Source organism: Chaetodon trifascialis, chromosome 2, assembly GCF_039877785.1.
Source record: "Chaetodon trifascialis isolate fChaTrf1 chromosome 2, fChaTrf1.hap1, whole genome shotgun sequence".
NCBI classification, from domain to species: Eukaryota; Metazoa; Chordata; class Actinopteri; order Chaetodontiformes; family Chaetodontidae; genus Chaetodon; species Chaetodon trifascialis.
This window is the reverse complement of record NC_092057.1, coordinates 20735077-20749873: the sequence shown is the minus strand read 5'-3', so window position 1 is coordinate 20749873 and position 14797 is coordinate 20735077. Positions and strand designations below refer to the sequence as shown.

Below are 14797 nucleotides of genomic sequence, written 5' to 3'. Positions count from 1 at the left end.
GGCTGGTTTTTGTCAATGCCACTGCCTGGCTTCCCTAAAGGAATACTGAAAGTTTCAGTTTTAATTTTGTTTATGTTTATGTATTTCTATATATTTATATAGGCTATTTGTATGGCAGGGAAGGCTTAATAGGCTTTAACACACATACTTAGACTGAGTTTGACTTTGACTCGTCTACAGATGCTGCAACTCTTTCACCCTCTTGGGTTATATTTTGAAACTTTCCACCGGAAGTCGCTCTCTATACTGTGATCGGTTTGACAGAAGTCAGGAGCGCAGAGCACCAACAGCGGAGCGCGCAGACTGCTTCAGTCCGACGAACTCCAGCCCACTACAACAGGAGCGAGAATTAATGTGAAAAGTGATTTATAGAAATTTACAGAGAGAAAAAAACAAAACAAAAAAACAAGAGTGAACCTGGACAGAGCTTGGGCACATTAGAGAACTCCTGAGTCCAGTCTCTCTTTCTTTACTACTTTCTTTCTTTATTTCTCTCTTTCCCTCGTGTCACGGTCATGGTGCCAGCTGCGCTCTCTGGACTGTACCTCCGGTGATGAGCCGGGCCGGGAGATGAGCGGCGGGCGGTGTGGGGGTGACAGGGGCGCACGAGGGGGTCTGCACGCTCAGGTAAGAGCACGTTTTGTCCATGTTTGCTCTGTTCATCGGTTCGCTGTCAGCTCCTCTAGAGGAGCAGCAGGTCCACTTTGTAACAGTGCGAGCAGCTGATTCTGTCTTCTTCTCGCTGTGTCTAAACACTGTTTCACTCTGGAGGAGACGCCTGAACTTTCCGAGGTGTGTCAGGAGCTTTAGGTTGAAGTTTCCGTTCATAACGTGATATATTACCTCACCATCATCATCATCATCATCATCATCATCATCATCAGTAGTCCAAAGCTTGAACGTGCTCCTGTTCATAAAAAGTGCTGTCACTCACGCTCTTGTCTTTTATGACATGTGTGCATGCATGTGTTAGAGAACTTAGTTCAGATACAAACCGCTTCCTCTCAGTATTGTAATCTGCAATATCAACAAGTTCACAGCTGGTCTTAATTCACTATGATGGTGTCGCATGTTTATGTCTAGGACAGGTAACTAGTTGCAGGTTGCATGATTCAGTGGATGAGGTGATATGAAAGACTAAAGGCAGAGCTCAGAGTGGGAATCCGTGGGTCTTGAATTGAGTGTCACAGTTTTTTTTTTTTTTTTTTTGCTTGTGATGAATGAGGCATGTCATCACTTGAAACTGAATTCTGAAAAATTGGAGGCTGATAAATATCTCTGGCTGTTTGGCCCCTCTCTCCGCCTCTCTGTCTCTTGGGTGCGGGTGTGTTCAATCAGCAGACATTGGGCAATCTTTGACGGTTATTCTGCTGCTTACATTTGACATCTGCAGAGAAGAATTACTCTCTCCAAGTCCAGCTGCAACCCTGTTTTGATGAGTTCTCGTCAAGACAAATCTTATTACATCAAGCTCGTAAAACGGTTCTGTGATCATAGAGCTGCAACCACTAATCGACTGGCAGAACATTAATTCGCAACCTTTTTTTTTTTTGACCATCAGTTAAATCATAGAGGTCATTTTAAAATGTGAAGTGTTCATAAATGTGCTGGTTTGCTCCTTTTCTTTGTAATACATGATAGTAAAGTGAATATCATTGTTTTGGACGGATGATGAATCTGAACTCATCACCTTCAGCTGTGGGAAACTGTGTGTTTTTTTTTCTGACATGATACAAGCAAAACACTTAATGGAGGAAATAATCTGTGGATTTATGGAGAATGAAAACCGTTAATTGCACCCCTGTGTGATCACAATGAACAAAAGAAAAAAAACTGTTCCACACAGTTTGCATTCGCAGCTGCACCTGATGTATTCAGGGTATTTATATTTCTATACTTCTGCACTGGTGACATGCCATGGCCGGTACGTAGGTCAATGTGACCTTACAAAACACATTTTTTAACCACAACTCAAGAATTCATACACTAATTATGACAAGATTTGTCTCAAATGTCTCATAAGATAAAATGATGAAGTGATGACATTACATGATGCCATACATACTTACACACACACTGTCACGTCATAATATTCTGTAAAAACACTTTTCTGGCCATAATTCAACACCAGAACACAGAAGAGATTGTGACCATACTTCACATTTGGTCAGACACTGGATTGATGAATCTTTGGCCTTTGACCGCCTTCAAACTGTGCTGATTGTTTAGGTCTTCTGTGCTGTCGGGTCTAAGATGTGTGTGAAGCCTCCACGTTTTACAATCTGTAGCTTCTTTGCAGCACCATCCATATTTGAAGCACTGTGGTCACCACCAGCTCATTGGTTCTGCTGATATTGAGCTTCAGAGCATTGTGCTGCTCTGGAACGATAGACAGCATGTTTCTCACTGGAATATATATATAATACATACATACATCCAAATCATTATAGTGAAAACTTCCATTTCACCAAAAAACACTTAATACCTTTAATTAAATTCCTTCAAAGTCTTCACACATATATCAGACGTGGATGTAAATGCAACTTGACTGGCTGGCAGAGGCAGCCGACATGAGGTGGTAATTCTCGTTGTATATGTACACTGACAGATTCCTCCTCGGAGAAGCTGACCTGCTCTTTCATACTGGGCCATTTGAAAGTTGTCTTCTGCTTGAAAGTCTGTTCCCAAGTTGGTGTTTGTTGTGAGCACACAATTTCTGGAAACCAGAGCCTTTTCTCCCCGTCCGTGTCCTTCTGCCAACCCCACCCCCCACCCCCGTGTTTTTGTCCCCTCTCCAAGAAGTAATATCCTAAGTTGTTGTGCCTGAGGGCTCAGGTAGTTTCTCCAGATATCAGACCACTCTTTCGTAATGGTATGATGGCCAGAAATTTGATTTGCCTAGTCAGGAAGGGCCAGCACACACACAGAGAACATTGACAAAGGATGGATATTGATTCACAGACGTTGTCAAACTAAGCTAATGTATTTTTTCCATTAACTTCTTCTTCCTGACACGATCACCACTGTCTAAAGCTTGAGGTTTCGATGGCTAAACCTTTTACAATTGATACAGACAAAGACAGAAGGTTGTTGTCTCTGCAGGACTGTGGAAGGAGCCTGTGGGGGCCATTGTTGGCAGAAAGGAGTTGCTTTCACATATGACCTTTTGTCCATTAGTGTATTGGAGCAGTTACTTCAAGGGGATACTTCCTGCTCAATGAAAGTCAGTGAGACACATTTTCAGGGTTTAGTGTAAAGTGAGGCTTGAGGAGTATGTGAAAGCTTATTGGAGCCTGATGTATTGAGGAGACCAGATAAGCACCACCCTTATCATACTGTAATGCAGTAGGATGAAATGTGCCATAAGAATTGGAAATAGAAATGTAATGTAATATTTGCTTTTGGAATGAACGACAGCATCATTTAGTCCCAGGGACAACTGAATCCACATTTAATCAACACTTTAATAAATGTATTAATGCTGATTTCATCCAGGAAATAGCTCATAACAGAAATGTTGTGTAACAGCAATTTAATTAAATCTTAAATTGCTTCACATCTAGACGCAAATCAATAATCAAATGAGTAGCAGCACCAGCAGTGGAAAACATTTCTGCTGCGCAACACAAATCCATGGCCGTGAGCGGCGCAGAAGCTCAGGTTTTCTGTGTGGAATCAGTCGGCTTTGTGAATGAGAGGGAATGACACGTATTAAACAGAGGTCATACATAATGCTGATACGATAGTTTTCATTTCCTGTGGGAGCTTCAACATTTCGGACACGTTCAGAGAGAGAAGGAGGTGTATGTGAAAGCCAGTCTTGCATATTTCATGTATATTTTCTTTTGAAGACTCCTCTATTTGATGTGTCTGTTATTTATTCATTAGGGTCGGGCTGAGATATATGGTTTGAGTGATTATGCAAGAAGCCTCATATTAGTCACTGTCTCCTGCACACACCCACGTATTGTAAGTGTGCACGCACACACATTCAGTGGCAGCTGCAAATGTTATTTAAAGATTCCCTCTCTGATTTTGTTATGACATCCAAATTGCTGGGTCTGTCACCCAAATCTTTAAATTTCCTCCCTGCTCTCTGCTGATGTTGGAAAACTCAACATGAAGTATGAAGAGCTTCAAAACCTCCATCTCGGAAGAAATTTGGGGGGATTTTGGGTGCTGGAAGGAAATTCTAGACTTGACACTGCCGTCCTTTCTTAGAAATGATTTTGTGTGTGTGTGTGTGTGTGTGTGTGTGTGTGTGTGTGTGTGTGTGTGTGTGTGTGATGTGATTGTATTGTACATTTTTCATGTTGTGAAAAATCACACTCAGCTGATGAAGAAGCCACAGGTTTCTGGTTCTTCATTACGAGTGACGTGAACAAAATGGTGTGACAGCGTGGGATGTTAACGGGTGTATCGTGTCTGTGTGTGTATGTTTTTCATGCATGCCTGTTAAGAGAAGGTCTGCTCTATAAACACAATTGTTTATTTAATCAACACTGACCCAGACTGGTTTCTGACGCATGTTGTGGTCACACACACACACATATTCAGAGCATATTAGGAGCAGATTGCCCCTGCCTGGTGAAACAGAGACATTTTATCTGTCAGCGAAAATCACATTTGTTAATCTTCCCAGTCTGATGTTGATGTCATCAGTGTGAGACACCCCTGTGGCCAATTAATGCAGGAAATGACCGCAGGGCGGTGGGACACAAGGCTGTGCGCCTTAAATTGCTGAGCTTGCTCTACACACATAGAGGAGTTTAAGGTTAAGTTCCACTCTCATGCTTTTACACAAGTGAAATAGAAAAGTGGCGGCATCGTGGTCTCTCTCTCACACACACACACATCTGATAACAGGATTATATACCCTGTTTTCATACTAATGTGTGGTTTTAAATCTGTGTTTGGGTTCTGAGAAGAAAAGATGAGGAGGGAGAAACAGACTGTGTGTCAGTGCTACACTACACACTGACATCGTACTGAATATACTATTGTTTTTAATCGTTAGGCAGGAAGCCCAAGCAGACAAAAGCCCATATTGCAAATTTGGAACGTTATGGTTACTTCAACTCAACAAAGACAACACAAAACTGTCCTAGTTCTGTTCTACACGCTGAGGTTTGGAGTAAATAGTATGTTCACACTGAAAAATGCTGAATTATATGGTGTTGGGATCAAGCTAAAATGCATTTCCAAAGATTGAATGCTTTCTTATGTGTGAAATCTTGTTGAAGGTGTCTCTTTAATGTTTTCCAGCTGTTAGCCGGTTTTGAACACAGTGATGAAGTTTTTTTTTCTACCTGAATATTTTTTTTGCATATAGATGTCTGCAGATGACTGTATCTGGGACGTGCCTACTGGAAAAAACAATGGGACCACAGCATGAAGTTTTACCCAAACCCAAGCTAAAAAAAAAAAAACCTGATAACAATACCACAGAAACAGAATACTGTATTTTCATGTTTCCTTCAATTATATATCCAGGTGTTGTAAAACAAGACACTTTACTTCATAAATATATTTATATTCATGAAATCCAAATGTTGGCTATCTATATTCATACTTAATGTATCTTTGAGGCCTTTACCTATATGTGACCAGCCACGAGAAAACCAGCCAGAAGTCTCCCGGGGGGCATTTTGAGTTATTTACAGATTCTGTGTGTAGTGTAGTTTCTAAGCTTTCCAACAATGTCCAACACATGGAAATCTGAAAATATTTGAGGAAGATGTGGCCATTTGAATGTAGACACTCCTCAAACTAGTTTAGTGAGAAATCCAGCCTGAAAGATTCTCACCTGCCAGGGGAGCAAGGTAACGCAGTGCTGCTCATTGCATCTCCTTTACATAAGTCCATCCCCCTAACCGTTGCTCAAACTATTGTAGTAGTTTGAACAATGGTTATCTAATATTAAATAAAATAAAATAAAATAGATTCTGTCACTCTGTGGTGCAGTGGGATGGATCAGTCTGTTGCTGAATGAGCTCCTGTTGCTGATCGGCACACTGATATCTTACGCTCCAGCTCCTCCGCTGCGAGGCCGAGGGATTCTCAAGTCAAGTCAAGTCAAGTCAAGTCAAGTCAACTTTATTGTCAGTGCTGCTATATATGGGCTGGCACTTGATGATGTATGTTCTCCAGTGTGACGCAGTCGCTCTTGTGGATTTCTTCAGTTTCATCTTCTAGTTCGGGTTCAGAATCAGAAGTGAGATCATTGTTGACATAACCAGAAGCTGCATAAGTAGCTCTGTGGTTCCCTTTTAACGTGCAGCTGATTAGCCGAAAAAAGAACAGAAGCACGTGAATAGCCGAAGAAAGCCAGTATGCTAATTTACTGTTGAATCGCCACACCCCCAACTAGGACCGAGAATTTCCTCTAAAACAAGCCAAATTCAAATACAAAGTTCATGTTTTAAGGACCCCAGTACTGTTATTTGAAACATGGAGTGGCTTCTTCATGATTTCAACTTACATATTCTGCAAAAAAAAGGAATCACTAATTTAAAAAAAAAAAAAAAATCAATTTTTCTTTGCTTACACAACTTGCACCGGGCTGACTTGTTGCTGGTTTTCTCGTGACAGGTCACATATTTATCACTTGAAATGGTGTGTAATATTGCTATTATAACTGAAATCCTTGATTGAGGTGTCTGGAGCTGTAACTAACCCACTGAAGTGGCTTATTGGCATGTTTGGAATCATCTTCAAAATTGTCTGTAATGGGCTCGATTCTGACAGAATAAGAGAAGGTGGACCTTTGTTCAACTCAGACTGTTCTTGGCTTTTCTGGTTGATAGGTTTTTTGTGGCAGATCATGATTGGTCGAGGTCTCATTTGTAACCTGAGACTCCAGAGAGTAAGTGGATGCAAGATGCTGCCCTTCTGAATACATTTCCAGAAGCTGTAACAGAAAAAACACAGAAGACAAACAGAAGACGAGCACATCGCATGCTGATACGAAAGGCAAAAACATCTTTCTTTGGATTAATATCATGTTTTGGATTAGATATTTTCATAGCAGTGGATCGTCTGGACCTTTGTCGATGTAACCAGACCATGTTTGAGTATTATCCATCTGTGGATCACTGAGAGACATAATCAGTGAGTTGTCTCAATGATGCGGCAATTTTAAAAAAGGTTTTCTCTGCATTTATTGTACCTCCTGTTGTGATTGCACCTTGAAGTGGTTTGCATCAATTAATTCATGAGAATCTAAGCTCTCCCACGGTGCATAGTGTAACTGTGAAAGCAGCATTTGTGTCAGTGGACGGGAAGGAAAATAAACAACAAGAAATGTTCATATGACCCACGGGCGGGCTTTTGGATTGGTTTGCACTTTTTGCCCAAAACCCATTTAAAATATAGCCCTGCTGCCAAACAATTTTGCAAAACCCTGGATTAGGTTCAGTGTTTTCTTATGTCCAAGAACAAAGAAACAAGTTGTGAATGCACTACTGGCAAATCATTGCCTTTAAAGTTGAGTTTTTCATTTGGAGCCATGTTTCTGACAAGTCCAACATTCGCTCTCTTCTAGCACTTCTTTGGTCTCTTCCCACCCCTGAAGGAAATATCAGGCTCATTAGGGCTAAATTCTCCATCCTGTCTAGTCACTTACTGTGCCTGTCTGCATTTTGGTGCTGCTCATCTTTTTTGTTGAATAGGTGCCAGCCGTGACTGAAGTTGTGGGCCAGCTTTAAGCTTCATAAGGCTGAGGAGAGCTGCAGAACAAGCCATAGTTCTGTAGGTTTATTGTGTTATTTATGTTTATTATTATTTGATACATTGTTGTTAGAAGAATCTTGACTACAGTAGCTTTAAGGTTAAAGAAAGCATGTGCTTATGGCAAATAAATTATGGTTAATGTAATAGCAATCATGATCACAAATTCTAGTCTCTTACACACTTATCCAACACTCCTGTATGTAAATCCAAGGTTTCAGTGTGCTGGAATTGTCCAATATAGACGTCTTTCTTTGGAAGACTGATCTGATCGTTTGAAACTAAGTACGCAGCACGGCATTAAGACGTAACAGAATGAGGCAAAGAGCGTCACTCTTTCCTGCCTGTTATCTGAACTCTATGGTACAGACACTCTCATTAAACGTATGGCAAGCAGCTTGTTAACGCAAAGCCATTAATTTCACTTAAACAGACAGTCATTTGCAATATGATCTCACTATTAGCTGATGTTCAGTGAGGACTATCTGAATGAATCTAATCTTCATGCTGCTCTTTGAGTGTGACGGTGAAATTGAAAACCCTGAACCAGTCCATCACATTCAAAAAGCACCTGCGTCACCCCTCACTCCACCACTCCCTCTTTCTCTCTCTGACATTAAGTGCTCCTAGCCTGCATCTAAATCTCTTATCTCACCTATTTCCCCCATTAATGGTAATAATCTTTCCTTTTTACACCCTGTCTAATTAGGGAGTCCTTTAAACACTCTCCCTTTGCTATTCTGCTCAAAGTCTTTGTTCCTCCTCTTCCTCACACTCTAGATTAACCATATCTGTATCCTCCACTACATCTCCTCCCATTACGCTGTCTCATTCCTCCTGCAGTGCTCACTCTCAAGCCGTCCCATTCCTAATTTGCTGGTTGATATATTCTCTCTGTCTTAAAGCAGAAAATTGAACCTGTCCCACCTCTGTCCTTCTCGCTCAGTACATTGTATGTGTGTGTGTTTGTGTGTGCATAAGCTCATCCATCCTCCCCGAATCCTCACCCTTGACTTTCATTCGACCCCACACTTTCACAGTGTTTCACAGTGCGCCGTTTAAGTGTGTTTGAACAAATTAGTATTCTCTCTACACATAAAGACAAAAGATGTCTGATGAGAAAACGCAACATGAAAAGAGAAGAACAGACAGACGAGCGCTTGACAGGAAGGCTTTCTACCAGGAAGAAGTTGACTTAATTGGACACCGGCTGTCAGTTTTCCAGAGATCTTGAGTGGTTTTTGCTTTAAGTCCACGGTACTTTTAAAACACTCAAGTTACTCCAGCTAACGTTCTCGTGGAATCAACTTAATATTTGAAGGCAGCCAGTTTACTTTTTAGCCACGCTAGCAGGTTGTAAAGATGTTGGTCGATTGTAGTGTCAGTCCACTGCTTTAGACGGAAATATCACAACATGGTTTGCCATGAAGAAACTGATGGTTCCCAGAGGATGAAGCTGAATGTCTTCGATGATCCCCTGACGTTTCCTCTGGTGCCACCAGCAGATTGACCTATTTGTTTATTAGGGAAAAATCTAGATAATGATTTGATGGATTGCCAGGAAACCTAGTGCAGACAGTCTTGTTCCCAGGATTTTTTTTTCTTCTTCAATAGTTATCATTAAACTTTCTTAACATTAGCTTGTAAGCATTGTCATTGCCTGCTGCACCTCACCGGGTCCAGCATATTCCACAAACTTTAAGTAAAAGGCATGCAATAAATAATCTAAAAGCACAGCAAACGTGCTTCTCCTGCATGATTTTGTTGCACATAAATAAACATACAGGGGTGACGTTCAAGACACTTGTATATATATTTCTTTTATACTGTAAGAGACTGGGGATATAATGTGTGTTCACTAGGAAGCAGTGTCATGTTTAGCAAATCACAATGTAAGGAAAAGGTAGAGGGAGTCAGGAAATGGAAATCAGTGTCACCCCAGTGACGTAAACAAAAGACCACATACAGACAGACCACATACATATACAATAGAATTAGTTCACCTCACTTGTAGTTTTACATTTGAACCATGAACTGAATAACCTGTAAAGAAATTGACCAAATAAATACATTTAAGAAATAATATTGGAAATGGCATTGTTTTAGCTTAAGCCTATAGTGTGCAATGAATGTGACTCAGTACAAAATGTTAAACATTCTGATATTTTAACCTGTAAAACTTGTTTAAAATTTTGTATTTACAGAGGAGAAAGTGTCTTCCTGCTCCAAATGTGCAGACAGCTTTCCCCACAGCGCTGCAGTTGCCCTGTGTAGGTTTTTACTAAGTGCAGCAAATTAAAGACATGCTGAGAGCAAAGTGATGTGAAGCTGGCGAGCGATCCACTGCCTCTGAGCTGATCCATTATACATGAAGAACCAAGATATAATGTGATCGCTGTACACAGCCGAGAGGAAAGAGAAAGAGGACAAATGGGGAAGAAAGATAGATGGGATGTGTCTGTGATGTTTGTCTGACATTTGGATGAGACAAACAAGACATTTTGACAGCGTCAGCACAGATATGCTATCGCTGCTGTTTCCTGACACCCAGAAATCCCACCTGACAAACTCGCCACACCAGTGACTCATTAATTACTGTGCATAGACAGACAATAAAAACTGCCCGATGAGTGAACTCACCGCAGGATGCTTCTTCAAACCTGTGTTGGCATCTCTCAACACACCCACACCCGCACACACACACACACACACACACACACACACACACACACACACACACACACACACACACACACACACATGCCCACACACACACACACACACACACACACACACAGACACACACACACACATACCCACACACACACACACACACACATGCCCACGATTTAAGGACTGTGGATGTGTCCCGGCTGGTCAGTGCTTAGTCTGCCCCGCGTGTACATCCATGCATTCTTTGTAGTGCGTGCATGTATGTGTGTGTGTGTGTGTGTGTGTGTGTGTGTGTGTGTGTGTGTGTGTGTGTGTGTGTGTGTGTGCGCGCGCTGTTATGTGGACAACAGTAATGCTTGTGGACACAGTATTTATAATTAGGCAGGTGAACGTTTACCCTTTCGGATATCACTTACCCCTCTGTGTCTTTCATGGACTCCCAGCTAATGTTTTAGTCATGTCGCCTGTCTGTTGCTATGACTCCTGTTGTTGGGACAACCGTTATCCCAGCTCTCTACAGGACGACTGAAGTTTTCCTGATGTCCGCTCCGGTGCAAACTTCCCATCAGTCGCATTAAGAATGAGTTGATGTTAGCAGTGACAAATGAATGGCGTATTAAAATAGAGTTACAAAGTTTAACACCAACAACTCTCAGCGCAGTCAGCTGTTGTACAGTACAACAGGGAATTCAGACAATCACCATTTAAACCTTTGTTTGTTTATTTGTTTATTTCGATCACGTAAACAACAATGTACAAAAAATAAAAATAAAATAATAAAGCACACGTATACATACATACATACATACATACATACATACACAGTACCTATATAAATAATAATAATCATAAGGAAATAAGTGCACACTAAAAAATGTCTCATAAGCAACATAGTTTACATGAGCGAAAGGGAGTAGGAAGAAGTATAAACTTATCTAATCCTACCCCTATAATCTTAACTATTAATATGTTCTAATTAATTTCATAGCATAAAAACAAAAGGAATGTTTATTTCATTCCTTCATTACACTATGTATCATTTCCTGCCACATTTTAATTCAAACAGCAAGCAAACACCTTGTGTAAATTATTCAATGTACCTCTGGAGAAGAATTTCTTTATGTCTCTTTTTAAACAGAATTATACTTGAAATGCTTTTGATTTCAGTGCTCAAATTATTCCACAGTTTTACTCCACAAATGGTGATACAGAAACTTTTCTTTGTTGTGCGAGCTCTGCCAACCTTTAGATTTGATTTCTCTCTTAAATCATAACCTTGCTCTCTTTCATGAAACATTCTCTGAATATTTCTTGGTAGCAGATAGTTCCTTGCTTTATATAAAACTTGGGCTGTTTTATGCTCCACCAAATCAAACAGTTTTAGAGTTTTAGACTTCCAGAATAAGTCATTGGTGTGTACCCCATAATCAACCCTGTGAATAATTCTCATTGCTCTTTTTTGTAGTATGAAAAGTGGCTGAAGTGCAGTTTTGTATGTATTTCCCCATGTCTCTATACAGTACTCTAAATAAGGAAGAATCAGTGAATTGTACAGCATATAGAGTGATTTATGATCTAGGACATGCTTTGCTTTAACCAGAACTGAAATGCTGCGAGACAGTTTAGATTTAATGTTTGATGTGAGGTTTCCAGCAAATTTTGTCATCTATTATCACTCCCAGGAATTTATTTTGATGTACTCTTTCAATGTTTACACCATCTATTTGTACCTGTATTCGATCATGTATTTTACAATTTCCAAATAACATGATTTTTGTTTTGTTCAGATTTAGTGAAAGTTTATTCTTATCAAACCATTTTTTGATTTTCTTTAACTCTGAAGTGATGACATCCAAAAGTTGCTGCAAACTCTCACCAGAACAAAAAATATTTGTGTCATCTGCAAATAAAATACATTTAGCTAAACTAGACACATTACAGATGTCATTAATATATAGGACAAAGAGTTTCGGTCCCAACGCTGACCCCTGGGGGACACCACATACAATATCCAGACATTCTGACGAGCAGTCTCCCATCTTTACATATTGCTGCCTGTTTCTCAAATAACTTCTCACCCAATTCAAGGGAACCCCCCTAATCCCATATTGCTCCAATTTGTTAATCAATCTATCGTGGTCAATTGTGTCAAATCCCCCAACGAATACTCCTGCTGCATATTGTTTTTTATCTATGGAATCTGTGATAGTTTCTATGAGTTCTGTTAAAGCAAGCGCTGTTGAATGGTTTGATCTGAATCCATACTGACTGTTGCTGAGTAAGTTATGTTTTTCTATAAAACTGTCCAATCTATTGTTAAAAAGTTTTTCTAGTATTTTTGAGAATTGAGGAAGAAGAGAAACAGGCCTGTAATCTGTAAAGTGGTGACGATCCCCGGTTTTGTACAGCGGTGTTACTTTTGCTAGTTTCATTTTATGAGGAAATTGCCCAGTTTGGAATGATAAATTGAAGATATGAGTGAGTGGTTTAGAAATCCCAGCAATAACCCTTTTTACTGTTTTCATATCTATATCATGACAGTCAGATGACAACTTGTTTTTACATTTATCAACAATTTCTATAATTTCTTTTTCTTCTATTGCCCTGAGGAACATAGAAGAAGACCTTTCATTTAATTTAATTACATGCATTCAGTCATTCATTCATTCATACAAATACATATGCAGCAATCAGAAATGATTACTTTCATTAGGGGATTCATTAATTTGAAGTCTATGTGAGAAATCTGGTGGTGTGAGTTTGAAAGAATTGGTAATTTTTCCAGACATCTGTAGCCAATGCTACCTACCTGAGGTAATGTTAGCCTCTACTGGCATTACACATCCGAATAGTAATGGTACATCCATTTGAATTGCAGTTGATCATCAGTTATAAGTCAAATTATCCTAAGAGGATCTGTGCTTATTTCCCGATCCTTCTGGTTTCCAGGATTAGTAAAGTGTTCCCAGGCAAGAACAGGGAATTGGAAACAGGAAGAAACAGTTTCAGTTAGAGGAAGTGTAATACATTTGGTGTCTGCTGTATTTGGATCAAGTGTAAAGATGAATGGGGCGTGGATGACAGAGTGGAATATTTTGAGATACTAGTTCAAAATATTTATGGAAATCTTTCTGTTTTAAACACAAGGGGCTTCCACACATTCCATACAACTTGTTTATCAGAGTTTTTAGATGCCTGATGAATAACTGAATAACTGAATAACTGAAATGTAGTTTTAATGTCTGTGCTGCCAAAAGCTTGACAGAATTGAACAGATTATACTCTTTCCCTCTGTAGCTGCTGCCGTGTGTTCAGGTTTGCTTTTCATTACACTCCATTCCATTGTGAGTACTCACACTCAGCAACACATAGCGCAGCAAGGATATTGATTCTTGAATAACAACAAGTCATCTAATTACAAACCCAAATCACATTTGAAGTCTATTGTGAACCACTCATGTTGGTTTTACTCACTTAGTCATGTCCAAAAGAACAATTTCACCAGATCAGGTCTACAGTCAGCCTGCCCAGCTGACCGCTCTGTAGAGCCTGCCCAGCGCAGATCAATATGCTGTGGACCTTAAGAGCAGTTAAGAGGCTTATTGACTTCTGCAGGGACCACCTTTGTGTTTAATGTTGCAGAAGCCCAACGCCACCACACGATTACCTCTACTGTCACTACAAGACAAACATCAAACAAACATGTCCTGCTGAAATACACCAGGTTACACTGAAGCTGTCCATAGTGACTGTTACGCTAAATCATGCACAATTTTCAAGGTTTTTTTTTTTTTTCTCACCCGACACCTTCAATACTCCATACCCATCTGACAATACTCGTACATCTATTATCACACCAACTTCTAGCAGAACTGGACAGTATTTATCGTTGTTATTGTTGGTTTTCAAGTCTGCAAAATCCAGCTCTGAGACCAGCTCAGACTGTTTTCACAGTCTGCCTTTGGTGCAGGGGCGAGCTTCCCCTTACCATAGACCACATGGTCAGCATCAAGCTGTGAAAATAAACAATTATCCAATTCCAAGATACATCTGAAACCCTTCATCTAGGCACAGCAAGCTAACCATAATTGGATATGTTAAACTGGAGGAGTACCGTAGCTTCCATGTGTGAACAAAAGGCTAAAGAGGTTCTTGTTGCTTCTGGATAGGCTGGTTTGAACGCTAGATTCATGAGTTTGAAGGCTCATCAGACTTACTGCATATTGGTTTATGATACTATTAATATTTCCTAATAGATTATTTTATCGTGTGCTACATCAATCACAAGGTCCACAATATAAATTTGAGGCAGTTCACGTTACATTTGTAAGCTATTGCAGCTCCTTGCCTGATGACATCACCTTGTGCTGCAGCGTTGCCTGTGTTTCTGTCCCAG

At 40.1% G+C, this 14797-nt stretch overlaps 1 protein-coding gene across 1 annotated transcript in view; it reads left to right on the top strand.

The window, feature by feature from the left end:
• Nucleotides 1-310: 310 nt before the first annotated feature.
• gcgrb (glucagon receptor b) overlaps nt 311-14797 on the top strand; it is a 45668-nt gene continuing 31181 nt past the window's right edge. The window contains exon 1 of the mRNA XM_070990644.1: nt 311-627. The gene's annotated coding sequence lies outside the window, so the exon portion shown is untranslated. The remainder of the gene's footprint in view (nt 628-14797) is intronic.